The following is a 26,877-nucleotide window of genomic DNA, read 5'->3' as shown; positions in this document are numbered from 1 at the left end:
GGTGCCTCCCACTACACAGCACCCTCCTGAACTCATCTTCCACACTTAGGGAAAAATAAAGTTCATAAGGCTGCTCCACTCCACCTTCAATAGCTCCCTATAAGCTTGAGAATAAAAATAACCTGTTCTCCCCCTGGCTCCCCAGGCCCACTTTATGAGCCCGACCCAATGCTCAGCAACAGTGATTGAAATTTCTCACACGTGCTTTAAGCTTTCAGGCTCTTGAGCCTTTGCTCAACCTTCTCCCAGCAGCGTCCCTTCCATCTCTCTCTATGAATTCTGAACAATCCTTTAACAGCTCAGCTCAAAGTTTCCCAACTCCTGAAAGCGGTCCATAAACCACAGGACTGGGTTAACAGCTCCTCCCCTGAGTTCCTATGAAAACATGTCCCCATATCTAACTCACCACATATTCTACTGAAATTTTAAAATGAAAATTATCCTTTAAAAAAAGTCTCTTCCAGTAGACTGTGCCACGAAACCAAGAACTAAGTGGTTTCAACTTAATAGCTCATTTACTTAACATTTAACATAGTGCCACTCAGTAAATGCTTCAACTGAACCAAAATGCTGATCTTAATATGGGGTTTTAAGGAATTATTTCTTTCCATTTCTAAAAAACAAAAAATGAGAGGGTTTTGGTTAGTTTTAGTTTTTCTTTGTTTGGGGTTTTTTTGTTTGTTTTTAGCAAAGTCTTAACAGCTAACGCTCAGGTGCACAGGTGTATTGATGAATACTGTACACTAGCAACACACAGTATTTGAGCTAGTCAACTAAATGCTTTCAGATACATTCCCCAGACTTACCCTGTGCTGCTCTGTGTCATAGGCAACTGTATTTCCAGAGCAACCTTGCCCTCTGGCTTCTGGGAAGATTTGGCCAGTGGAGAGGCACTGATGGGTAATAGAAGGCAGAAGAGGGAGAAGCCACATCCTCGGCAGAAGCTTTGTCTCCCATAACCCCAGTCCCCTCCAGACAGCTCTGCCCTCTGAGGCCCCAGGTCCCACCACGTAGTCCCAGCCATGGCGCTAGCCCTCCCACACAGCCCTGGCTTCTGTACTCCCATAACACCTGCTATTCTCATCTTCCTCCAGCCTTAATGGGATCACAGAGGCTTCCAGGAGTTGTTAATACCTGGTTTGTTTCACAGACCCTTTTGGCTTCACACCAATTACCCCTGCATCCAGTTCCTGGATTAACTTTCCTCTTGAAAGACCCACTGTGCTTACTATTTCCTGGATGGCTTCTGACTGATTCTGTTTTTAAATGTCATTTAAACATTTGTATCAAACAATGTAACACCTCAGCATGCCAGAGCATAAAAACTTTTAATCTTGAAGAAAGCTTATTACATAAAAATATTATTCTGAATACAGTTACAGGGGTGTGGGAGGAAAAGGGCACCATGCACTAAATTCCTAAAAGTAAAAATAAAGAATCTAGCATTTTCTTCATACCAAAGTGTTCCTCACTGGAATGAAGTCTTTCCTTAGCTGCAATGTTTGCCTGAATTAAGTCAATCACTCATAATAAAAATGTCACTTTTTAAAAACTTATTTAGCAAAGGGGAAAACTGGAAGGATTATGGGAGCTGGAGTCACTGCAGGCCAAGACATCTGTTCGGAGGGAAAGAAATGTTAAAGACCTCCTGTCAGTGACATATTCAAATCCACAAAATTCAGTCCTTTTTCAAGACAAATCCAGTTAAAAGATATACCTTTAACCATTAATATTATTACATAATTTTTTTAAAGATCATAAAATGTTAAAGTTGAAAAGAATTGCTTAAACATAAAGAATAAGGGCACAACTTGTAATCAGTTCAGTGTTAACAACGGATTATTACAGGACTTCATGAGTCCTCTTTCATGTAATCGTTAATTGAAATTCCTTAAATACAGCCAGTCTAACTCACCATTCAGAAAATATTTCAGGAAATGAAACACTTTAGAGCAGAGAGAACATTTATTATTTGTTTTTATTTTGTTAATAAACAATATTTCTTAATCACTGAATTAGTTTGTTCTTTATCTCCACAGAAAAACAGTATTACACAACAATCCCCAAACTAAAGCAAAGATCAACTTAAGGTTGCAGACTTTAGAAGAATGAGATCTGTAAAGAAAGAGGGGTCTGACGTTAAAAACAATAAGCATTTCCTGAGCAACTGTGCACTGCCAGGCGTTTTATGTAAATCATCTCATTTTACCTAAAACCCCATCAGGCACTATCACAGTGAGGAAATAGAAACCCAAAACGGTTCCATAATTGTTGCAGCAAACAGGAGAAGCAAAATTTGAGTTCAGTCTGGTCTGGCTCTAGTGTCTGATTCCCCCTTGCTTTCTCTGGAACATCATCAAACTTTCAGACATTTTTAATATAAATAATACTTCTTGAATAAATATAAAGAGAGCTTGTGAGCATCTGCAATGTGCAAGCTCTGCAAATAAACAGATTACAAGGACCTACCTCAAAAAGTTTGTAGTAATTACCAATTAATAAACATTTCTCACTAATACAAAAACGCTAAAATGAGATCAGCATCTCTGAGCCACCATCCAACCTACACCCTTGGCTTTGTAAACGACTTAGCATTATATGCTGATAGAATAGCCTTGTCAGATCTTGGTTAATTATTCCTCCTAGTGGTCTGATGAATGTCTGAAAACTCAGTGAAATCTGAGTTATTATCCCCGGCCCTTTGTGCAGATTCTGACATCTCCTCTCTAGTCGCTATGTGGTCCCCAACGTCCTCCATACTATTCCTTTTTTTTTTTTTTTTTTTTTTGTGGTACGCGGGCCTCTCACTGTTGTGGCCTCTCCCGTTGCAGAGCACAGGCTGCGGACACGCAGGCTCAACGGCCATGGCTCACGGGCCCAGCCGCTCCGCGGCATGTGGGATCTTCCCGGACCGGGGCAGGAACCTGTGTCCCCTGCATCGGCAGGCAGACTCTCAACCACTCCGCCACCAGGGAAGCCCCTTATTCCTCTTTTTAAAATGCCTGCTGCATTGAAGGAATACATTTCACATCACAACTCAGTACACATATACATAATATAAAACAACAAAAACGTACAGGTACTGATAACCACATTTACACTCACTGTGCACAATGCACTGCATATTTCCTAAGTTTTTTAAATGCTGGAAGCAACCCACTAAACGGACCTCACAAACCACTAATATGCAATTAGAACACCACTCTAGCACCTAACCCCATTAAGGAAGTGCCAACGTGACATGAGTGCTTTTCCTTCCTCTTCCTCTCCATAATGAAGGAGGAAAAAGTTCACGAGAAAAAGAAAAGGAAGGGGAAAAGAAAAGGTATCACATGCCCCCAAAGGTTTTCTCTAAAGTATGATGGTTCCTGGGATTATTTGTATGACTGTACTTTAATTCTTATGGTGAAATATAATAATTTTAATAAAAATTAAAATTTACCATTTCTAACCATTTTTAATTGTAAAATTCAGTAGCACTGAGTACCTTCACAATGTTGTGCCACCATCACAATTCATTTTCAGAACTTTTTCACCATCCCAAACAGATACTCTATACCAATTAAAACAATAATTCCCTATTACCCCTCCCTGGCCCCTGGTAACCTATAATTGATTTTTATAATAACACTTTATAAACATACACAAAAGATGTGAAAACAATGAATCCCTATACATACATGACCCAGACTCAAAAAATTAGCTAATTTAGTTACATTTATTCACTTGTTCCTAGCTTCCTATCATTTACCTCATCTTACTTAAAAAATACAAAAAACAGACTTTTTTTTACACAACCACAATGTCATCACAACTAACAATATTAATAAACCCTCGGTATCACTGAATATAGAAGTTTTATAAATCTAATTAACTATGAAAAATAATTGTTTTCACCAAATTTCATTGATCTTCTCAAGACAGCAATGATTTCTGAATAATTTCTTGCATAACTATTTCATAAAAGATAATTAATATTCAAGACCAAAACTACTACAATGTTTCAACTGAAAGCTTTCTACAGAATTCTATAGTAGCCACCCATATTGCTAAGCTATCAAGGAGAGACTACAGTTTTCCACAAAAAATCTAGAATGTTACTCGGTATGTCATAAGTGGAATGTTTTCTCAGCAAAACACCACAAAAGTAACCTAGTAAAACCTAATAGCATTATTTATTCTTTATAAGCAATCATTAATAAATAGAAAACCCTATTTATCTGGTGTTCTTTTTAAAAACGGACTACTAGATGAACTTAAAACTGGACTGCTTGTGTTTAACCTATCTTAATAGTGTTGTAGAAAGTGAAGATATGATTGTACCTAAAAATCTCTTTGGTGCTGTGAAAAAGTCAAACTAGAGTACTAAAGAGATACATGAATAAACTCTAACTTACAGACTATACTAGTAATTTATTCCTATGAGGAATGACTTTGATTCACACACAGTTTGATATCATGAAATAACACTCATTTTCAAAATATAAGAGATTGGAAGAGATAAAAGACAAAACAGGGGCTCATTCGAATTTAACCTATAATTTCTCACAGCATACAACCACTAGTTAAGAAGAAATTACCAGCCTGTGGACTATAAACAACCAAAGCTCAAAATATGAAATACGAAGTCAGATGTAAACAAGAAGAAAAAAATGTCTTCAGCAGTTTCATACAGTGTCTTTTGTAATCCTCTATATTTTTACTAATGTAAAATATATCAGTTTAGAAAGTATAATCTTAAAGTTCTTTAAAGTTTGTGATCATAAGGAATTACCTCCAAGATCAAAAGCAGCACTGCACAAATACCAATCCAACATGATCTAACTGCACAAAAATTTGCTGCTGCTCAATTTCTGCATCACTTGAGTGTCCAAAGTAAATCAAGAAAATTAAAACATTTAGGATGTTTAATAGGAAGCATATGTGTATATTTGGATAAAGTTGTGTCACTATCTTTACCCAATTTATTTTCAAAGTATTTGACTGGAAATCCCAGAACTTCGTGAAAGACAAGAAATGCCTGATTTGTTTTTAGTCTTTGTCTCTGTAACCTGAATAAACTCAAAAGCTACAAATATAACATTATCACTATAACCAACATTCTAAAATGACGTCAAGTTCCAAAAATAAAAACTTCTGAATTGTCTTCATTATAAATTTTTGTAATTTTGCTATAATAAGTATGGATTAAAAATGCAGTCAGCTAATACATTCTACATAGTTATCACCACTCAATGAGGGAAAACTGAATAAAGAAAAAACTAGAAAATAACTTGCAAGGTGTACAAGTAATTCCACATTTAAAAGATTCTATTTCATGTCTTGACTATAAACAAAAAGAAGCAGAGAAAGGAAAATCTAGATCTAAATATTTTATAGAAGTTAGATTTCTCAATTCAAATAGCAATAGAGTGCTCTGATAGCTCTTATTCTAAATTATCAGAGGCCAATGAATTTATTTAACTTCTGAAAACTAAAGCATAAAGTTTTAACCACATACTTCATAACCAGTTTTTAGACTGAATTCCTAAAATATTCAGGTTTGCCATAAATTAACTGTCACCATGAACTCTGACCTTGGGGGACAGAAGTGTGTGTGTGTGTTGTGGCTGGAAATCTTTTTACCTTTATAAAGCAAGTCACTGACTCGATCTTTCCTTCTTACCTGCCATGAAGAAGGGAAAGCTGCCTAACCTGATGTGCGGCAAAATTAACCACCAACTGAACAGGTGAAATTGTCACACTCTGACAATTTCTTAACTGCAAAGAAAGTTTCTCATTACTTTCAGTGTCCATGACTCTTCAACATGAAAAGTATGATCAACTTTTTTACGTCATCTGTACAACAAACAATTTCAAATTCCTTGCCAGATTCAATTCACTGTTCCGTCACTCAGCAGTAACAATGAGTTGGGAACCCACTAAGATCCATGGACTGTACTCAGGGCTTTTTACAAACACTGCTCCTCTATTCCCCAGGATATACCCGCAAGGCAGTCTTACCCCCATTTTACAGATAAGAAAACTAAGTGTCAGAAGAGTTAAGTCACATGACCAAGAGTGAATTACTAAATGGTGGAGCCAGATTCTAACGTAGGTCCATTTGACTAACTTTAAGGTCTATTTGTTCTTCCCACAAATTCTAGATTCTCATTTATACTAATCTTATTCGTGGGTTAAAAATCATCTCCCACTATTTTTTTTCAGAAATTTGAATTTAGGACTGGGAGAAGAAAATAAAGTCATTTCCAGGAATTATTTTTGCAAATCCAAGATACAATTTTCTCCAGATTCTCTTGTCTTAACTTCAGCAACAAAGACCCAATGCAGCCAAAAATAAAATAAAATTTTTAAAACATTTCAAAAAAATATGAATATTAAAAGTTCCATTATTGATTCAGCAAGACTTAAAGGTATGCATTAATCACCGCAAAAGGTTTCCTACAACAACACTGAAGATTCTGAACAGAGAAGAGATCCAAAAGTTGGAGTATTATATTGGTAAAAATATTGCCAAACAGTATCTCTGTTTATTAAGTATAAACACAACAATTTTCTAAGAATAAAATAACTATGTGGAGCTCAGAATTGCTTAGTTCTATTAGAATCCTTCATTCTAAATACCAGAATCAATCAGAAATTATATCTATCCATATGTTTTCTTTACTATCAGAGAATAATATTTCAAAATTCTGTCTGACAATGTCATTAGTTCACCCTTACTCTTGAAATGTATTTTTAATGGGCATAGAGTACTAAGCTGGCAATTTTATCCCAGCACACTGAGATATCATCCCACTGTTTTCTGACTTCCATTTCTGCTCCTGAGCTGTCAGCATAGCTGCCACAGCTAGCTTAAAGGTAGTCTGTCTTTTGTTTGCTGCCAACTTTTAAGATGCTCTCTTCATTGCTGGTGCTCTCCATATCAATATGATGTGTCTAGATGTATACTTCTTTTTAGCCATTCTGCTTGTATTTCTCTGAACTTACTCAATTTGTGAACTCGTGCTTTTCATCAGTTCTGGAAAATCCTCAGCTATTATATCTTCAAACAATGCCCCCTTTCCCATTATTTCTCCCTTCTAAAATTAGAAAACTGTTGAAATACAGTTAAACCTTCTCATTCTGTGTTCTATAAATCTTAATTCCTTTCTTTTTACCCATTTCCTTGTCTTTCTGTGCTACATTCTGAGTAATTTGTTCTCTCCTATGTCCAATTCATTAAGTCTCTTTAGTTGTATTTAATCTACCATTAACCATACTCACTGAGTTTTTCATTATAATTATTATTTTTTATTTCTAGAAGTTTTGTTCAGGTCTTTTTCAAATCTGCTGAATTTCTCATTCCCTGCAGATATTTTCCACCTTTATGTAAACATAATAAACAGTTGTTTTTTAATCGCTGTCTGATCATTCCAAAACCTGAAGTTTCTGAGGACCTACTTCTGTCAATTGCTGCTTCTCACTCATGGTGCCTTGTTTCCTTGTGTGGTTGGTTATCTTTTACTGTGGGCTAATTCTCTGGAAAATTACTTGTGGGAATTTCCTAGGACCTAAGATAAAAACGTATTCTACCTGAAAGGACTTTCATTTGCTTCTCCCAGGTACCTAGAACCACTTTAAATTCACAACTTGAGATGAGATTTGTACCACCCAGGTGACACTGAATATGAGCTGCAAATCAAGAGGAGGGAAGACCTCTGGTTATAACTTCTTAGGAACAGGTGTTTTTTCAGGTCCAAGACAACTATTCTTGCAGCCTCCTGTGATCAAGAGCATGGTAAGGGTTTTAAACTTGATTTAACCACACTCTATAGACATAGCTCTTTGAAGTCTCAGTTTTATGGAGAAGGAATTTCCTATTAAACTCCTCTCCTTGGGCCTATCTAGGCTTTAATTTCTATACCTTGTGCCTTATGAGGCCTTCAAAACCAAAATAAAAGTTCCCTGGAATATGGCAAATGTCCTCAGAGGAAAAGCAGTTTTAATATTCTGCTTACTTCTCTGAATCCCCACTTTCATGCAGATTTTGGCCTGGTAATTTCTTTTTGTCATGTTAGCTTTTAAAGAAAAAAAAGACTGTTTTCTAGCATTTCTAATTCTTTTCAAGGCATTGTTGATAACTTTGTCCACACAACCTAGCTGACCATATTATCCTGTTTTCAATTTTAAAAGGTTTTGTATTTTTACATTTCAATCACTGAAAGTTTCATTTTGTGGGAAAGAGTAACACTGACACCAAGGAACAATTTGTCTTTATTCACCTTGATTCTCTGGTACTGTCTAGGACAGAAATTTGCCAAATTCCATAACATATCAATTCCATTTTATTATAAGACAATTAAGAGATGGACAAGATTCTGAAATTAATCCCCCAAATAGACATCTGTATAATTGCTAAGGAATTTATTGGTCTACTCATCTCCGCCCCCGCCTGCCCCAGCAATATGTATAATGTGCAAAAATTCTACATTTGAAACTACTGGAAGATTGACCAGAGTTGTAAAAAGATGACAAATAAGGGAGAATTGGAGAACTGAGTTCAAACTTGTTTCTGCCAAGAAACAAAATCATAAAGAAAAAGACTAATATATGGAACTACACAAAAATGTAATAATTCTTCATAAGAATTTGTAAAATGTATAAGCAAAATTGAGAAACCAAATTCAGTATATTTACAAGATATGTAATAAGCAGAGTTCAAATCTATAACCCACAAAAAGCCCTTGCAGGTCAATAAGAAAATAAACACCCCCCAAAAATGGACAAAAGGCTTAAACAGGCATCAAAGAAATAAGAATAAAAGCAACCTATCAACTTTTGCCAACAGGTTAACTAAAAGCAATGATTTACAATACCATCTGGCAGCAAGATTATGGGAAAATACAATTTATACCCTGCACTAAAAGTTGCAGTACAAATTAATATTATCTATTAGGCAGTTTGGTAGTATCAAAATCTAAATTATACATACCCTTAGATACGGTAATATCACTTCTAGAAATATACCTAGAAATATAACATCAGTGCATGAGGACTTATGAAAGATAAAATTTAAAAACAGAACACAGGGCTTCCCTGGTGGCGCAGTGGTTAGGAATCCGCCTGCCAAGGCAGGGGACACGGGTTCAAGCCCTCGTCCAGGAAGATCCCACGTGCCGCGGAGCAGCTAAGCCCGTGTGCCACAACTACTGAAGCCTGCACGCCTAGAGCCAGTGCTCCGCAGCAAGAGAAGCCACCGCAATGAGAAGCCCACACTCGCCGCAACTAAAGAAAGTCCACATGCAGCAACAAAGACCCCACACAGACAAAAATAAAATAAACAAATAAATTTATTTTAAAAATAAAAATAGAACACAAAACCAATTAAAAAGGAGTTATATGCTCAATTAAAAATTAAGAAACTATATAAATAATAACAGAAAAAGAAATATAATTATTGCTTAAAAAGACTGGGAATTGAAGTTACTTTTTAAAATTTCACTTTATATTGTACTTTTTTTTAAATTAACGATATATTATCATGATTCTTGGGAGAATGAAAGTATAGACAAATTAACTCATCCAATAATTTTGATAGTTTTATTTTTTTGTTTTTTAGGTCTGTGTGGTGGATTAAACATGGTCATAAATTTTCTGTCACTTTCTGCACCAGAAGATGGAGTTTAATTCTCCTCCCATTGAACCTAAGCTGACTATCTATTTAATCAATAGAATACAGCAGAAGTAACGCTCATCAGTTTTAAGCCTAATCATTAAGAGCGCTAGCTGCTTCTATCTCCTACCTCTTAGAATGCTTGTTCTTGGGACACTCACTCTCAGAGCCCACCAGTCACACCCAGGCCACATGGAGAGGCCCCACGTAGGTACTGTGATCAACAGCCTAGTTTAGCTCCCAGAGAGCAGCCAGCATCAACTGTCAGCCTTGTGAGTGAGCCATCTTAGAAGTGGAAACTATGACCTCCAATGAGTGGACACCAAGTGAAACAGAGAAAAACCTCCCCTCCCGTACCATGTCCTATACAAATTATAAAATCATGAGTAAATAAATATTACTGTTGTCTTAAGTTAGTAAGGTTTGGAGTAGCTTATGACACAGCAGCTAATAACTGGAACAGCCTCTTATTTACTGCTCTATTTTCAGCACCTAGAACAGTACCTGTTACGGGACATCTACTTTTAATAGGCACAGCACCAGGAGTAAGAGTAAAGGTGATGTACGTGGCCTTGGAGCTCACAGAGCAGTCAAAAGTGGGAAGCAGGCTCTTACATAAAAAGACAATTCTAATACATAATAAATGTTATGTTGTAGTACAGGTTATTTGGCCAAACAGGAAGGGTACAACACAGACTTAGTGGTTTAAGTAAGCTTTCTGGAGCAGCGGCATTTAAGCTGAGACCTCCCAAGAAGTCAGCAAGATCAAGAGAGAGAATATTCCAAGCTTGAGGGGAGCAAAACCATAAATGGCTCCAAAAACGCAAAGATTTCAGTACTTTATAATGAAATCACAGAGTATAGGGGAGGCAGAAGAAGGAGACTCAAGACTGAGAAATAGGTGATGGAGACCACAGTTCAGCCCACCTTATAAGCGGGTTCCCTGCATATTCCGTCCATGGTTGGTTGAATCTGTGGATGCAGAACCCGCCGATACATGGCCGACTGCAAGTAACTTGTGCATCTGTGGACTTCAATATCTGCTGGGGGTCCTGGAACCAACCCCTGATAGATACTGAGGGAGGGCTGCATTGAAGGGTTTTACACTACAGTGTAAGAGAATCAGATGAGAGCTTAAAAAGATCATCAGGCTACAGGGACACCAATGAGACAGCCTTACAGAAACATAAGCAAGAGTTGATGATCTAGACATCCAAAGATGATATACCAGAGTAGAAGTAGTGGGGATAAAGAGACATTGGATTAAAGAGGTAGAATCCACAGAGCATGATGCCTTTATGTGAGGACTTGGGAAAAGGGAATAAAGTGTGTCTGCCAGGTTTCTGGCTTTGAACAACTAGAGAGATGGAGGTGCCAACCAGTGAGATAATACAAGCTGGGAGGGGGAATAGGTTTTCTAAGAAAAGATGGTAAATTCAGTTGCACACATACTGAAATTGAGCTTTCTGTGGGCCACCCAAAAGTGGAGTCATCCAACAGGCAGTCGGATCCCCAGGTCTAAAGCCCAGGGAAGAAATCAGTTGGAGACCTAAGATAACAGACTCTTCAGAAGCCTGTTCCCTCTTTGTAACACTAATCTCTCACTGTATCCTCTGGAGTCCTCAACCACCCAGCTACAACTCTACAAATCCTCTCGCAATTTGTCTTTATAAAGTATGTCTCTCTCATTTTGTTAATGCTTCCAAAACAGTGGTTTTATTTTATGAGGAAACCTAAGTTTAATCAATGTCTTGCCACACCCTTTGCATGACAGGATGCTTGGTGGCCACTGGTCAGGGTATTTTGCAGTAGTTTTAGTGACAATAAGGAAGGAAATCAGAGGGACTGCTCAGGACTACTTCCCACACTACTGCATCTGTATTCCGGATCAAAGTAAAAAGGAGGTAGGGGAGCTACCTTATGAAAGAAAGAAAGAAAGAAAGAAAACAAGGTATATCTGGAGAATTAAATAAGAAGCCAGAAAATCATTAAAAAGGGCAAAATCGAAGAAGTCCAGAAAGATAATCAGAAAGGGGGCCAGAGAAGGAAGAGCTGGCATATCAGGCACTTCCCCATCCCTGTCTCTCCCATTCCACCCCACCTTCGCTGCCTCCTGGTCTACTGATCACTTCCCAAAGGCCTCCACTACACTCAATTTTGAAAATCACAGGCTTTGGGTTAGAGAACTTTAAGTGGACCATAGAAGGACCATAGCTTGAAAAGAAAACTCACCATGAGTAGAACATTACACCACCTGACCAGAAAAAGAAACTCATGATGCTTGATACTCCAAGAAGCCAACACGATGCACAATTTGATCTCTCTACAAAAATGGCTAGCTTCAGATGGTATGCTTATCTACCTGGAAAAGGTAAGAGAATCAACTGAAAAGCTGTGATGATAGAGTCAGAAAGTGACTGGTTACAAAATAAATACACACAAAACATCAACAGCTTTTCTATTTACCAGAAATTGTCTGGTAGCAAAAATACACATACACACACACACACACACACACACACACACACACACACACAGGAAAATCCTATTCACAACAATAAAAAATAAAATACTGTGTGACTGACTAGAAGACCAAATGACAAATCTTCTGATATCTATGGAGAAAGAATAGGTCATTCATTAAGGAGTATTGAGAAAACTACCTGATCAAAAACCTTAGAATTTTTTAGGGACTTCCCTGGTGGCACAGTGGGTGAGACTCTGAGCTCCCAATGCAGGGGGCCTGGGTTTGATCCCTGGTCAGGGAACTAGATCCCACATGCATGCCTCAACTAAGAGTTTGCATACCACAACTGAGAAGCCGGCAAGCCACAACTAAGGACCCCACATGCCGCAACTAAGGAGAACACATGCTGCAACTAAGGAGACTGTAACTGCAACTAAGGAGCCACCGGCTGCAACTAAGTAGCCCACTGGCCCCAACTAAGGAGCAGGCGAGCCACAACTAAGGAGCATGCAAGCCACAACTAAGACCCAGCACAACCAAAATAAATTAATTAATTTAATTTAACTTTTAAAAAGCTTAGAATTTTTTGTACCACTTCACACTATGCCACTCAACATGTTCTGGAATAACTGCAAACCCAAAGTTTTAAATTTAAACTATGAAAATGGTTGAAAATATAAAATAATAGCTATATAACCATAAGGTAGGAAAAGCTCTACAAGATAAATAAAAGAAGAGCAAGATCTAACTACATAAAATGTTAAAAACTGTAAGAAAACAAAAAAGGGGAACAGGGATAAAGTCACATATACCCAAATAAAGCTATTAAAATAAAGAAAGATAAGATAATACCCAATAACAATAGGTACAGGGCCTCTCAAACAGTTTTGTAGTAAAGGGTAAAGTGGTACAACCTTCCTTGTGGGCAATTTAGCCAAATGTAACAAAACTGTTAAATTATCTTTTGACCTGCTAATTCCACTCACCACAGTTTTTCCTAAATTAACAATAATGCACAGGCACAAAGGGACATGAGCTATCAATACAATAATATTCAGTGTATCACTTCTCATCAGAAAGATTGAGAGAAATCTAGGTGTCCAAGGATGGAGGACTACTTATAGCCCATTCATACAATGAAATAGTATGGAGTGACCAAAAAGTATGCGGAAAAGTAGTAACAGAAGTAACATAAAATATTAAATGAAAAATAAATGCAAGCAACAAAATAGCAAGAATCACTTTTAGTTAAAAAAGACAGAGCTTCCCTGGTGGTGCAGTGGTTAAGAATCCACCTGCCAATGCAGGGGACACGGGTTCGAGCCCTAGTCCAGGAAGACCCCACATGCCGTGGAGCAACTAAGCCCGTGCGCCACAACTACTGAGCCTGTGCTCTAGAGCCCACAAGCCACAACTACTGAGCCCGCGTGCCACAACTACTGAAGCCCATGCACCTAGAGACCATGCTCCACAAGAGAAGCCACTGCAATGAGAAGCCCGCACACCGCAACAAGGAGTAGCCCCCACTCGCCGCAACTAGAGAAAGCCCACGCAGCAATGAAGACACAACACAGCCAAAATAATAAAATAATTAATTTTTTAAAAATTAGGTATTATTTACCTATATACATGTTTAGCTGTGTATAGCTACAATTTACATACACACAACACAGGATAAATAAATTAAAATTAACTCTAAATTAGTTAAGAGAAATGCAGATTAGAGAAGGGAGGCAATTTATCCCAATCCTCCCCACACCGTACACACTGACCTATCAAAATGAGCATTCTTACCCCAAGATTCTTGGACTTCATGAAGAAAAAGAAGTCTAGTTTAATGAATGCAGCAGACAAAAACCGACATAGTGGTACCATCTGCCCATCTCCTATAAAATCCACCTTCACCCCCAAATCCTACTAGGGATCCAGGGCAATCAATCCACTATCTCACCCCAAGATGGCAAGAGATACAGTGTTAGTAACTCCTCTTGGATTCCTGCAACAACTCCAAAGGTAGCATTCTGGGAAACTCTCAAGGGGTTGATTCTGATCCCCACTGGTTATCAGCAAACAAAATGCTTGCCTCTGCAGCCAGAGCCTGTGAGTTGGGCTCAGTCTTCATCCCAACTCCATCAGAGGGCGGGTGCATCTCCCCCAAGGTGGTCATATCAGAAGTGGGAGCTTACTTCTCACTGATCTAATTATTCTGAAGACCCCACTATTTGGAAGTGGAGACCTCATTACTTTAGGTTCAACCTTTTCATCTTACTTAGGGACAAAACTTTTAGTAACACTAAAACATAAAACATTCCCGCTAACCAACATTTGTTACTTGGCTTTCTAAACTAGTACTTGTACTACAAACCTGACTTTATTTTCAGCCTCTCCAAGCACAATAACCCTGAAGAGAACTTTAAGAACTATCCAACAGTCCACGTGATTATTTTTGATAATTCATTTTTATAAAATTTCCACAATAAGCATTACTTTTTGTAATAGGAAAAAAAAACACCTTTTTTCTAATGGCTATCTAGATTATCATACTGTGATTATTTGACCTAAGATATTCACCCATGGCAGCATTTTCTTTAGACAGATATACCACAACTAGTTTATCATAATTATCATATATAACTAAATCCAATCAATTTTAAAAAGTAAATCATTCTTCTAAATATAGACTTCATGACCCATAAAAAGGTCAAGATAAGCATTCTTGTCAATACAAATTTATGAAAATTTGCAATCCTCTGTAATGACTATTTCAAATCTCTTTGTTTCAAAAAAAAGTTGTCCAATAACCAACTTTCCTGGGCAATTGAGTTAAAAAAATAATAAATCTGAAATTATTAAATATTTTCATTGAGTCAGCCACAGATACAACATGCATCACAGAACAATGACTGAATGATATTATCTTTAGATGTTTTTCATCTAAACTAATGGACATTTAATGAGCACCTACTGCATGCCAGGCCCTATAGATGCTAAAGATACCAAATGCTAACACACAGATCCTATATTCCAGTTCTCTGTCTACTCAAGGAGACAGGCACTATGATGAATATAAATACTAAAAAATATATATACACACACAGACACACAGACCTCAATCCCTTATCTCCAACTCCAAAAATCCAAAAAGCTCTAAAACCTAAAAATTACTTTCTAAGCTGTCAGAGAAACATGGTCTAACTAATGTAAGGTTTTTTATAGTCTTTTTTATTCTATTTAGTGTGAAGATGTGTAATGTCGCTGGGAACATTAATGTGTCTGATTATGGGGTGACTGCTCCTACCCACAGGAGGTTTCATGATATGCAGCATATGCACCATATTAATTTTCTAAATTCCAAAACCTTTTTACTTCTGAGACACATATGCCACCATGGGTTTCAGATAAGGAACTACAGACCAAGTTTGGAGGATGCAAAGAAAGATGAATTATTTCAAGGAGAAACAAGTCAGTGGAGGAATGTAAAAGTTATGATCAGAGAAGCCTCCAGAAAAAGGTTATCTTGTTCTGGGCTTCATAACACTACACTTGAAAATTTTAAACTAATCCTTTTATACCATCACCAAAGACATCTTTTATTGTTTCTACAGCCTTACTTCCTTGTTTTGAAAGATCTGAGTTGCCAAACCATATTTATTCATATTTAAATCTCCAAAGGGATAAAATCATTACTATACCAATCTTGTATTTTCATCCAAAAGAGCACAAACTTTCTGTTTTCTTGGCCCTACAGCCTTATACCAAATAAATGTACGGTTTCCATTAAGTTCATTCAAACATAGTCAGTCTTGAATATGTGGATATGATCAACCACTGCAGATTATCATAGCAGAACATAATATCTAACACTTAGATGGTAGCATTAGCTATGTACCAGATACTATCTAAGTATTGTATGTATGTATACAGTCAGCCCTCCATATACTCTGGTTTCACATCTGCAGATTCAATCAATCATGAATCAAAGATATTCAGGGGAAAAAAAATAAAATTCCAGAAAGTCCACAAAAACAAAACTTGAATTTGCCAGGCTCCGGCAACCATTTACATAGTACTTACATTGCATTAGGTATTATAAGTAATCTAGAGATGATCTAAAGTATGCTTAAGGATGTGTGTATACTATATGCAAATATTATGCCATCTTCTATAAGGGACTTGAGCATCCACAGATTTTGGTATCCACAGGGGTCCTGGAACAAATCCCCTGCCAATACCAAGGGACAATTGTTTATCTACATGTACGTCATATATATATATATATACACACACACATATATATACCCACACACGTGTGTGTATGTAACATTTACATATAACATAATAAGAAGAGCATAGGTATAATACATATATTACATGTGTTTATGTGTATATACACACGTATACATACACATATAATCATTTAATCCTCAAAACAACTTTGTGAGGTAGTTTCTATTACTATCCTCATTTTAAAGATGAGAAAAGTGAGGCACTGTGAGGCTAAGTAACTGGCCAGCATGGCATTATGAGACATCACAGTAAAGAACAAGCATGCAGAAAACATTTACAACACAGATTTGCTGTTATACTGACCTCCGTCTCAAACTTACTATTATCCCAGTTAATAGAAAATTAATGCCACTGGAATTAGCCTCTGGCCCTCCCCCATCTCCTTCCCCTCCCACAACCGCCCCCATTCACAACCTTTCAGTTCTCAAGTTCTAGTACACAAACTGTATGGCACTGCCATGTTAATGATCTGTCCACGTTAAGAGAAATGTTTTAGACCAGGTGTACAAGCACCATTCCTCAGACTGGGCTGATGTGGGACAAAGTTTTCAGTGGTCTGAGACAGAAAGTGGTGGGGGACAGACAACATATATATTTTTATGAAACACAAATTATTCGACTTAAAATACCATTCTTCATTCTAAGGCTGTCATTCTTACCTTCTCAGAATTAAATATGATAATGATGACCAATGTTTAGTTTCTTATTGTCGTTACTAGCCAAATAAAAAGTCAGTAACCCAGTCAATCCCCCTCAAAATCCTAAATGTTAGAATAACAAACTTAAATAAATCTACCATATATGCATAGAGGGGAGGGGAGACAGTCATAGGCAAGAAATGAAGGCCTCAAAACCTGCAGGTTCAAAAGGAAACAGACACCACTTTCACTTTTAACAGTGACATACAAACTTAGAGACCAGTCCAGCAAACAAGTGCAAACAAAATAAACCACTGCAAATTTCAATGTCTTATTCAGAAAAGATTACAATCATTGAGGCAATTCTTCATTTTGAAGTGGGATAAAATGGGGGAAATTAAAAAAAAAAAAGAATGACAAATTTGAATTTTAAAATGAAAGTCAAGTTCATAATTCTCAACAGTACTAGGAAAAGGGGATTTAAAAGAGTATCATTCATTTATTTTCTTCCAAAACACCACAAAGAGAAGACTCTTAAAAGCATGGACTCTCGAGTCAGCCAGAATCCCAGCTCTGTGCTGGCATGTGACTTTTACCCTCTCTGCTTCAGTTTCCTTCGAGGTTGGTGTGAGGATTAAATGAATTAAGATACATAAAGTGCTTAGAACAGTGCCTGGCACTTAGTAAGTGCTTCAAAAGTACTGTCATACACGAATCCGCCCACAGGTGGGCTGGCACTAGCCCCAGGACCCGGACTCACCCACCACTGGATGGGCACCAACCGCACCCACCAGCAGGCCAACGTCAGCTTCAGGACAACCCAGAAGCCACAGACAGATGTGTCAGGAACCACCCCCAGCCCAACCAGCAGGCAGACACCAGCTCTAGGACCCCCAAGGCCCTGCAGCCAGAGGACCTGGAACCTGGCTCCATTCATCAGCAGCCCGGGACTAGTCCCAGAAGCCCCTGGGCCCCAACCCCACCCATCAGCAGGTTGACCCAAGCTCCAAGACACCCTGGACCCCTCAGCCAGCCACCCTGCAATCCAGCCTCACTCACCAGGGCCAACAGCAGCCCTGAAACACCTCAGACACCACAGCTAGCCATGTCAGGGACTGGCCCTGCCCACCAGCAAACAGACTCTAGTGCTAGGACCCCTTGGACCTACACCCACCCCAGAACCCAGCTCTGCCCACCTACCAATCAGCACTAGCTGCGGGACCCCCCAGGAACCCACCTCCAGCTGTCTCATGACCCAGCCCCACCAACGAGACCAGAGGCCAGCCATACCTACCAGACCACCAATAGCAGTCAGCCTGCCACAACAGAAGGACCCACACAGGTGGCCAGAACATATAGTTCTGGTGACTAGAGGGGAGTGCACTGCTGGGAAGCACAGGATGTCTCCTACAAAAGACCTCTTCTCCAAGATCATGAAATGTAACCAACCTACCAGATACACAGAAATAAAAATAGCAAACTAGGCAAAATAAGATGACAGCAGAATATATTCCGAACAAAGGAACAAAATAAAACCCCAGAAGAAGAACTAACTGAAGTGGGGATAAGCAACCTACCCAATAAAAGTTCAAAGCAGTGATCATAAAGATGATCAAATAACTCCGGATAAGACTAAATAAACAGAATGAGAAGTTACAAGTTTTTAACAAAGAGTTGGAAAATATAAAGAAGAACCAAACAGAGATGAAGAATACAATAACTGAAATGAAAAATACACTAGAAGGAATCAACAGTAGACTAAATGATACAGAGAAACAGATCAGTGAGCTAGAAGACAGAGTAGTGGAAATCATTGAAGCTGAACAGAAAAAAGAAAAAATAAAAAGAAGTGAGGACAGTTTAAGAGACCTCTGGGACAACATCAAGTGTACTAACATTCACATTAAAGGGGTCCCAGATGGAGAAGAGAGAAAGGGGTAAATAACATATTTGAAAACATAATAGCCAAAAACTTCTCTAACCTGGGAAAGGAAACAGACATCCAGGTCCAGGAAGCACAGAGAATCCTAAGCAGCACCAACCCAAAGAGGATCAAACCAAGACACACTGTATCTAAAATGGCAAAAATTAAAAATCAAGAGAGAATATTAAAAGCAGCAAGGAAAAAGCAACAAGTTACATATGAGAAAAATCTGATAAGGCTATAAGCTGACTTTTCAGCAGAAATATTGCAGGCTGGGAAGAAGTGGCACAATATAAACAGTTAAAATGATGAAAGGAAAAAACCTACCATCAACACCCTTCCTGCCAAAGCTTTCATTCAGATTTGATGGAGAGATCAAAAGTTTTACAGGCAAGCAAAAGCTAAAGGAGCTCAACCTCACTAAATTGGCTTTACAAGAAATGTTAAAAGGACTTGTCTAAGCGAAAAATAAAGGGCCACAACTAGAAATATGAAAATTACAAAAGGAACACTCATAGGTAAAGGCAAATATACAGTAGTCAATCAACCACTTATAAAGCTAGTAGAAAAGTAAAAGGACAAAACTTGTAAAAACATCCACAACAAATAGTTAAGGGATACACAAAACAAACAGATGTAAAATATGATGTCAAAAATGGTAAACTGGGGGAAGGGGTTAAAAATGCACAGTTATTAAAACATATTTGAACCTAAAAGATCATCAACTTAAAACAATCATAACTATACAGAAATACAGATATAGATATATATGATGAACATATATATATATACACACACATATACACACACATATACCTCATGTTAATCACAAACCAAAAATCTATACTAAATACACATGCAAAAAAGAGAAAGGAATCCAAAAATAACACTAAAGATAGTCACCAAATCAAAAGGAGAAAAAAGGAACAAATAACTTATGAAAATAACCAGAAAACAATTATAAACCGGCAGTAAGTACACACCTATCAATAATTACTTTAAATGTAAATGGACTAAATGCTCCAATCAAAAGACAAAGAGTGGCTGAATGGATACAAAATAAGACCCATATATATGTTACCTAAAAAGAGACTCACTTCAGATGTAAAGACACACACAGACTAAAAGTTAGGGGGATGAAAAAAGGTACTCCATGCAAATGGAAACCAGAAATAAAAAAGAAGTTACAAATGACACCACAGAAATAAAAAGGATCATAAGAGATTACTATGAACAACTGTACACCAATAAATGGACAACCTAGAAGAAATGGGCAAATTCTTAGAAAGGTACAATCTCCCAAGACTGAACCAAGAAGAAACAGAAAATATGAACAGACCAATTAGCAGTAATGAAGTTGAATCGGTAATTTTAAAAACTTCCAACAAACAAAAGTCCAAGGACCAGATGGCTTCACAGATTAATTCTTCCAAAAACTCAGAGAAGAGTTAACACCTATCCTTCTCAAACTATTCCAAAAAATTGCAGAGGAAGGAACACTTCCAAACCCATTCTATGAAGCCAGCATCACTCTGATACCAAAGTCAGACAAAGATATACAAAAAAAGAAAATTACAGACCAATATCACTGATGAACATACATGCAAAAATCCTCAACAAAATATTAGCAAATCAAATCCAACAATGCATTAAAAGGACCATACACCATGATCAAGAGGAATTTCTTCCAGGAATGCAAAGATGGTTCAATATCTGCAAATCCATTAATGTGATATGCCACATTAACAAACTGAAGCACAAAAATCATACAATCATCTCAATAGGTCCAGAAAAGGCTTGTGACAAAATTCAGCATCCATTTATGATAAAAGGTCTCAGAAAAGTGGGTAGAGAGGGAACATACGTCAACATAATGAAGGCCATATGTGACAAGCCCACAGCCAACATCACATTCAACAGTGAAGAAAGCATTTCTTCTAAGATCAGGAACAAGACAAGGATGCCCACTTTCAACACTTTCATTCAACATAGTACTGGAACTTTTATTCAACGTAGTATTGTAAGTCCTAGCCACAACAATCAGACAAGAAAAACAAAATAAAAGGAATCCAAATTAGAAAGGAAAAAGTAAAACTGTCACTGTCTGCAGATGACATGACACTATCCATAGAAAATCCTAAAGATGCCGCCAAAGAACTACTAGAACTCATCAAGGATTTGGTAAAGTTGCAGAATACAAAATTAATATACAGAAATCTACTGCATTTCTATATATTAACAAACTATCAGAAAGAAAAATTAAGTAATAAATTAATCACATTTATAATCACATCAAAAAGAATAAAATATCTAGGAATAAACCTAAGGAAGTAAGAGATCTAGACTCAGAAAACTATCAGATACTGATGAAAGAAATCAAAGACAACACAGATAGACATATTGTGTTCATGGACTGGAGGAAGTAATATTGTTAAAATGGCCATGCTACCCAAGGCAACCTGCAGATTCAATGCAATCCCTATCAAAATACCAGGGGCATTTTTCACAGAACTAGAATAATTCTAATATTTGGATGGAAACATCAAAAAAACCCAAATAGCCAAAATAATCTTGAGAAAGAAGAACAGAGCTGGAGGAATCACGCTCCCTGATTTCAAACTATATTACTAAGCTACATTAATCAAAACAGGACGGTACTGTCACAAAAACAGACACAAACATTAATGGAACAAAACAAAACAAAATAAAGAAATGAACCCATACTTACATGAGCAATTAATCTACAACAAAGCAGGCAAGAATATACAATGGGGAAAAGACAGCCTCTTCAATAAATGATGTTGGGGAAACTGAACAGCTACATGCAAAAGCATCAAGCTGGACTACTCTCTCACACCATGCAGAAAAATACATTCAAAATGGATTAATGACTTAAACGTAAGACCTGAAACCATAAAACTTCTTAAAGAACACCTAAGTAGTAAGCTCTTTGACATCAGTCTTAGTAATATTTTTTTGGATATGTCTCCTCAGGCAAAGAAAACAAAAGTAAAAATTAACAAATGGGACTACATCAAACTTAAAAACTTTTGCACAGCAATGGAAATGATTAATAAAATGAAAAGGCTGCCTACTGAATGGGAGAAGCTATTTCCAAATCATGTATCTGATAAAGGGTTAATATCAAAAATATAAAAAGAACCCATATAATTCAACATCAAAAAACAAACAACCTGATTGAAAAATGTGCAGAGGATCTCAACAGACATTTTTCCAAAGAATATATAGCCAACAGGCAAATGAAAAGATGCTCAACACCACTAATCATCAGGGAAATGCAAATCAAAACCACATTGAGATAGCACCTCACACCTGTCAGAATACCTATTATCAACAAGACAACAAATAACAAGTGTTGGTGAGGATGTGGAAAAAAGGGGAACCCTTGTGCACTATTGGTGGGAATGTGAATCGGTGCAGCCACTATGGAAAACAGTATTGAGAGTTCTCAAAAAAATAAATATAAAATTACCAAAGTTCCAGCAATGCCACTGCTGAGTATTTATATAAAGAAAACAAAAACACTAACTAGAAAAACTAGATGCACCTCTACATTTATTGCAACATTATTTACAATAGCCAAGATATGGAAGCATCCTAAGTGCCCATCAATAGATGAATGGATAAAGAAGATGTGGGGTGTGTGTGTGTATATACATACATACACACACACACACACACACACACACACACACAAAATGCAATATTACTCAGCCATAAAAAAGAATGAAATCTTTCCATTTGCAACAACATGGATGGACCTATAAGGTATTATGCTAAGTGAAATAAGTCAGAGAGAGAAAGACAAATACCGTATGATTTCACTTACGTGTGAAACCTAAAAAACAAATGAACAAACATAACAAAATCAAAACAGTTATATTTACAGAGAACAAATAGGTGGTTGCGAGAGAGGTGGGAGGAGGAATGAAATAGGTGAGGGGGATTAAAAGGTACAAATTTCTAGTTGCAAAATAAATGAATCACAGGTATAACATGTACAGTGTGCGGAATATAGTCAATAACTATGTAATAGCTTTGTAGGATGATAAATTTTAACTAGATGTTGTGTAATAGGAAATAACAGTGTTGTGGGTCAATTATACGTCAAAAACTAACTCATAGAAAAAGAGATCAGGACCTAGAGACTATCATACAGAGTGAAGTAAGTCAGAAAGAGAAAAACAAATACCATATGCTAACACACATATATGGAATCAAAAAAAAAAAAAACAATGGTTCTGAAGAACCTAGGGTCAGGACAGGAATAAAGATGCAGACGTAGAGGACATAGGGAGGGGGAAGGGTAAGCTGGGATGAAGTGAGAGAGTGGCATGGACATATACACACTACCAAATGTAAAATAGCTATCTAGTGGGAAGCAGCCACATAGCACAGGGAGATCAGCTTGGTGCTCTGTGACAACCTAGAGGGGTGGGATAGGGAGGGTGGGAGGGAGGGAGACACAAGAGCGAAGAGATATGGGGATTATGTATACATATAGCTGATTCACTTTGTTATACAGCAGAAACTAACACACCATTGTAAAGCAATTAAACTCCAATAAAGTTGTTAAATAAATATATAAATAAATAAATACATAAATAAATAGAAAAAGAGATCAAATTTGCGGTTAACGGAGCCAGGGGTGGAGGGAGGGGGAGTTGGATGAAGGCAGACGAAAGGTACAAACTTCCAGTTATGAGATAAATAAGTACAAGGGATATAACGTACAACATGATAAACATAATTAACACTGTTTTACATTGCATATGAAAGTTAAGAGTTGTTAAAAAGTTGTTAAATCCTAAGAGTTCTCATCACAAGGAAAAAAAGTTTTTTCTATTTCTTTAATATCTATATGAGATAATGGATGTTCACTAAACTTATCATAATAATCATTTCATGATGTAAGCCAAATCATTATGCTCCACACCTTAAACTTACATAGAGTGCTATACATCAATTATATCTCAAACTGGAAGAAAAAAGTACTGTCATAATATTATTTAACATGAAAAACAATGGTGAAGAACTAGAATGAAGACTATAAAAATTACGGTGCTAAAAATAGTTGATGTTCTACTGCCATAAACTTTTTCAAAACTTAAGCACAACCACTTTTATGTATATAAAGTATGAATATATGAAGTTACGTGTGACACTTTTCAACTTACTTTTTTTAAACGTAAACTTTTCAATTTACATTTTTTAAAATTTAGGAAAAAAATCGACAGGTGGAGACCCTACATTGTTTACAAGTTTGCTTCCAAGGCTCAGGAATGCACTACTCAACTGAGGCTGCATTTGAACGGGTGACAGAAAGAGCAACACACTCAATACGTTCACCAATAAAAGAAACCTTCAAGAGTATGATGCATAGCATTTATGTTGATAAAAATCCAACTACCCATTGCTGAGCAAGTCCTTCAATTAGAAGTACACCAAGCGTCCACGGAATATTCGCAGGCCAAGTGATGTAGGCACCACACAGCGTGCACACGTGATACCTGCACTCTTCCTAGTTGAGGGAGTTCTCCCAGTTCCGCTAGCACCTCCCCTGGGACCTGGACTTGGCTTACTCTGCATAAGGGATTTCCCTTAGGCAAGTTCTCTCAGTTCATCCTGCCATGTGTCTCTTATCTCAAGCCACCTCCACACCAAACGTGAATTATTAAAACGCACTTGTTCATTGATACACTTTATTTCTTGGCAAACAAGTAATCTACATCCTTGCTACTCAAGAACGGTTCCTCCTCCAGCCGCAGGTAGGAGCTTATAAGAAATAAAGAATACCAAGCTGCATCACAGATCTACTGAATCACAATTTGCATAACAGGAGCCCCAGGGGATTCCTAGGCACACTGAAGTTTGAGAAGAACTGCTCTACAGGACTCTACTGCAGATAGCTGTAAAAATTAAAAATGCTCGTTTACAACTGAATTTAGAGATAAGATGTGAAAACTACCAAGACGTAGAATCAGAAAAGCTCCTTAAGAATATTAACCAACACATAAACGAATTTATCACTGATATCAAAGGTGCTCAAAGGTTTACTTTCAACAGTGTAACAGCGCACGCTCATAATATATAGGGACTACATAATCATATATTGGGGCTATATTTTGTGGTACAAAGAATACAAAAGAATGACTGGGTCTAGAAATTTCAGCGCAATCCGGCCCAAGGGTGTGCAACCTGCATTCTAAAATTTGGGGAGTCAGAATTCGATGGTGACAAGTGAAACTCTTTCCGGATAATTATTCAGAAAAAAAATCTAAAAGATGTGAATTTTAAACATAAATCATATCCTGGAAGTAAAACTACTTAATAGCTACTGAACAAACTCTAGGTCACTTGTAGAATCAGGAAACTGTTTTGGAGGTTGGTGCTCCTTTTTCCAGGAAATGGCGGGGGCGGGGGGGGGGGAGGCGGTGAGCCGTTAAAAAAAAAAAAATCAACGTTCACCCTCTGCAAAGTTTTCTCATAGCCTGAAAGGCCTCAACTTGCATGTTCCTACAGGTGAAAAAACTGAAGTCGTACTCAAACAAGGTCACGTTTCCATCTTGAAAAGTGAAAGGCTTTTTTCTCTTCTCAAGGCTGCACTTTAAAACATTTGGGGATTCCGGGTCCTTTGGCTTCCGGCCCGCAAAGGAAGCGTGCTGCCCGGGGCTGAAAGGAACAGGGAAATCTACCAAGTAGGAAGTGGAGCCCGGGTCCGGCCACCAGGCTCTGCCTTCTCGCTGCAGGGGGCCCTGCGGCCGGGACCCCAAAGGGCAGGCAGCAGGCTGGGGAACAGCCCCCCGGCCCCGCCGCCCCGGAGCGAAAGAGCCTACTCTCCCGCCACCCAGCCCCCGCCCTCCCGGGATGCGCACACGCGGAGGGCGCTGAGAGTCCCCGTCCGTGGCGGCGGCGGCGGCGGCGGCGGCGGCACCACCACAGGCCTTCCAGGGAGGCGGCGGCGGAGCAAGGGGAGGCGGGACTCGTCCTGAGAGGCTGAGGGGAGACCGGGGCGGGAGCGTCTGCATGTGGGGGCTGCACTGGAGGAAGGCGGAGGCGCTCAGGGGGCCCGGGCTGCTTTACGATTATCATCATTATTTTGTTTTACCTGTGGCGCAGGAGGGCTCCCCAGCTCCTACTCCCTGAATCCTCCTCCTCCCCTCCTCTTTCTCTCTCCCTCAGTCTCTGCTGGGCGCTCGTGGTGCCGGCCGGGCCGGACCCGACCAGAGAGAGAACAGGCCGGGAGGGGGGTGGCGGCGGCGGTGACCAGCGGCCACGTGACCACGCCCGCGCCGTAACGGCGGCCGCCTCCTGCCTCGCGCCCTCCCCGCGCTCCACCTCTAATAACCCCGCGGCTCGCGCGCCCAGGACGCTGGTGCGCAGGCGCCCGCCGAGGCCCAGAGACTGCGCGGGCGCGACGCGCTTGCTCTCGGGGCCGGGCCTGTGGGGCCCCGCGAGGCGCGAGGCGGAGAGGGAGCCGCGGGCCGAGCCCTCCTCCGCTGCCGCTAGAGCGCATGCGCAGGATGGCCTTTTTTTTTTTTTTTTTTTTTTTTTTTTTTTCCCCCCCCCACCTTTCCATTCCTTCCCCTTTCCCTCTCTACCTTCCACACCCCCTCTCCGCCAGCGCGCAGCTGGAGGCTGGGACTCTGCCCGGAACTTAGACCCTCACACTCACCACCACTACCTTCCCAGGGTGAGACCTTCTGAGGGGCTGGGCCTCCTGCCTAAGAATTTACATTTCCTTGTTGCAGCTGAGTGGACTCCTATTCCTGCTTCAAGACCCAGCCAATATGTCACTTCCGCTGTGAAACGTACCCCACGCTACTTTGTGGGAGTCACTAGCATTTTGTGCATACCTACTTAAGTATAATTCGTGGAGAAATAA

General features: G+C 38.7%; 1 protein-coding gene across 7 annotated transcripts in view; it reads right to left on the bottom strand.

The window, feature by feature from the left end:
• The window catches only part of TBC1D5 (TBC1 domain family member 5), a 540,886-nt gene extending 514,619 nt beyond the window's left edge, over positions 1 to 26,267 (bottom strand). For 3 of the 7 annotated variants that reach the window (XM_073803671.1, XM_073803672.1, XM_073803670.1), the window contains exon 1: positions 26,101 to 26,266. The gene's annotated coding sequence lies outside the window, so the exon portion shown is untranslated. Of the gene's footprint in view, positions 1 to 26,100 lie in introns of all 7 variants that reach the window. The other 4 variants (XM_073803668.1, XM_073803669.1, XM_019934425.3 and 1 more) reach the window with 2 other exon arrangements.
• Positions 26,268 to 26,877: the final 610 nt, after the last annotated feature.

Source organism: Tursiops truncatus, chromosome 4, assembly GCF_011762595.2.
Source record: "Tursiops truncatus isolate mTurTru1 chromosome 4, mTurTru1.mat.Y, whole genome shotgun sequence".
NCBI lineage: Eukaryota > Metazoa > Chordata > Mammalia > Artiodactyla > Delphinidae > Tursiops > Tursiops truncatus.
Note: the sequence above shows the minus strand (reverse complement) of the source record. Positions and strands in the feature narration are given on the sequence as shown.